The sequence below is a fragment of the Grampus griseus genome (assembly GCF_964374135.1).
Source record: "Grampus griseus genome assembly, chromosome: 7".
Lineage (NCBI taxonomy): Eukaryota > Metazoa > Chordata > Mammalia > Artiodactyla > Delphinidae > Grampus > Grampus griseus.
The window spans coordinates 83,768,698-83,771,360 of NC_139001.1; the positions used below are offsets into that span (position 1 = coordinate 83,768,698).

A 2,663-nucleotide genomic window follows, 5' to 3' on the forward strand; every position below is an offset into this window, starting at 1 on the left:
CTGATGCTTTCAATATTGTTATTTTAAGTACATGTTAATAATATGCAAACTGATGCTTTGAAAATTCTCTGAGATGTGGTTAATGAAGAGAAACTGCACCGTAAATTGCATCCAAAATATGCAGTCCATGCAGATGTAATTTTTCTTGAACTACAGTATTTTGCAATAAACATCTTTCAGCTTGTTTGGATTTATTCTCTATTGTTTATAAGAAGTACCATCAGGCACTACTGCATGAAAGAACTACATATAGTAACAGGCAATCTTAGTTTAACAAGATCCTTTGGATAAAAACAGATTTCAGATCTACCTCCTGCCAGCAGAATGCAAATTCCGATGAAACTACACACTAGTGTTTTTCATAATTTAAAGTTCGTCACATGGTATAGTGCACTTGCTCACTTTCCCCTGAGTTCTGTCAGAGGAGGCAGAGGGCTATGCCATTTTATGATCACTAGAGACCGAATGTTCTACAAGGTATTCTGGGAACTGTAGTTAACAGAGAACATTTTTCTTTCAAGTGCATTTGTTAAAACAATGCCCAAAAGAGACATGGTATTCCGGCGACTGTCAGTGTTTCTTTGATAAACGCTGCATTTTTCAAAAGGTCGTAACTAGCAATTTGGCCATTGTTAAATGGCACAATCTGTAGTTTAGCCTGCAGGTTTGCACAACACGAGATGCTGTCACCCTTTTGGAAAGTCTGTCTTTCAAAGAACTCGTGTAAGCCTAGGTTAAGAAAGACATGAAGATAGTTGGTCTTTTCACTGATTTCATTTCAAGCTGAATTATCAAGCAAAAAGACGATGTGCTTGGAGTGCATGGGAATGATTGTTTATCTCACAATGGGTTATTTTACACTTCTCCTTGTTTTACTTCCACGTTATATTATTATCATTTGGGAATGGGTGGGAAGGTTGCCAGGAAGGAAATAAGAAAATACTATGATTCTATCTTTTGCTAGAAGAAATAAGTATTCTTTGGATCATAGACTATACCAGGAGGCAGAAACTAAAATCTTGCAGGAGACAGGTGTTTATGGTAAATGGGACTCTGGCTACCCGGGGAGCTAAGGTAGCTAAAATGAACAACCTGTATACAGCTCTAGCAGTTGGCTGCCGTGCCCCTTGTTGCAAGCTGGCCTATATTTTTTCAAAAAAAGTCAGAATCATGGATTTTTCTTACAATATTAAATGTATCAAGTGCCTTAATTTTTAAACGTTGGCATCATGTTCAATTTTAAAATAAATTTGTTATTTGTGCAAGTCAAACAAAACACTTCTCTCAACCAGATTTGGCCAAGCCACCTCAATTTGAGACCTATGTTCTAATCTTGCATCTTCACACCAGTAAAGCACCAATGCCTTCTTAAAAATGAGCAATAAATGCAGAAAAGGTAAAACGTTAGAAAAAATAAAACTTGATATTTTTTGGTTCATCTGTTTCTGTGTTTCAAATGGACTGATTATATTGAAATTATTTTAATAACTTCCTCTCAACTTTTTAATTCCTTTTCAAAACATATTTCTGTAACTTGTGTGCTGACACTCTGACTTCATAGGTCATCAGTACTTTTCTATTTATTTTACAATTTTGTTTTGTTTTGTATTGTCTTTTTGAGGTAGACCAAAATTCATGCATCAGAAATGATTATGGAAGGAGCTGGGAGGTGACTGCCGGCCGCGTGCCACCGCTGCAGATGGAAGTAGATTCCGGGGCCGGAAGCGCCACAGCGTAGGGAGCCCTCCAGGTGAGCAAAGCCAAATAATGTCAATAGCTCGTTCATCCGTCCATGCCAAATGGGGGTCATGGGGAAGGTGATTGGGACAGCAATGCAAAAAACTGCTAAAGTGAGAGTGACCAGACTTGTTCTGGATCCCTATTTATTAAAGTATTTTAATAAGCGAAAAACCTACTTTGCCCACGAAGCTCTCCAGCAGTGCACCGTTGGGGATACCATGCTTCTCAAAGCTTTACCTGTCCCACGAACAAAGCATGTGAAGCATGAACTGGCTGAGATCATTTTCAAAGTTGGGTAGGTCATAAATCCAGTGACCGGAAAGGGCTGTGCTGGAATTGCCTACCTGGAGAGTCCAGTCGGTCTGGAAACCACCCACCTAACCAAAAACCTGGAAAAACTCCATCTCTCTTCAACACAGTGAAGGAGGATTAGAAGACGGAGTCAAAGGGAAGGATTTCTAAGTTTGCTTTATGGAAAAATTTTTCTAAGTTTCCTCACAAACCATTCAGTTTCTCTTCTGGTATTTATGAAATAGCTAAAAGTAAATAAAGTAAAGGCCTTGTTATATTTTTTCATTAAAAAGACATGATTAGGGAAGAATTAATATCATTAAACCTAAATAAAGCTAAGTAGCAAAATAATAAATGAATGTATATTTATTTGTGAGAAGGTTATTTTATAGAGAAAGCTTTGGAAATTGAACAAGAGAAAATGATAGTTATTGGTAGATTTTTGTCTCAAAAGTAAGGTAATCTGTCTTTTTTAAGTACATACCAATACCCTAACTTTGGGTGCGTAAGGATCCAAATACAATAAAATGGGATTGTGTGGAAAACAGTCACAAAGAAGAACAACAGAATTTTGGAGAAGAATCAAAATGATGAGAAAATCTTGGTTTTTTTCTAAGAGAATTAATATGCAT

The 2,663-nt window shown here is 37.0% G+C and overlaps 1 pseudogene across 1 annotated transcript; it reads left to right on the plus strand.

The window, feature by feature from the left end:
- Window positions 1-1,767: 1,767 nt before the first annotated feature.
- Window positions 1,768-2,162, plus strand: LOC309825429 (small ribosomal subunit protein uS17m-like; annotated as a pseudogene). The gene has a single exon. The product of its transcript is annotated as a small ribosomal subunit protein uS17m-like (transcript).
- Window positions 2,163-2,663: the final 501 nt, after the last annotated feature.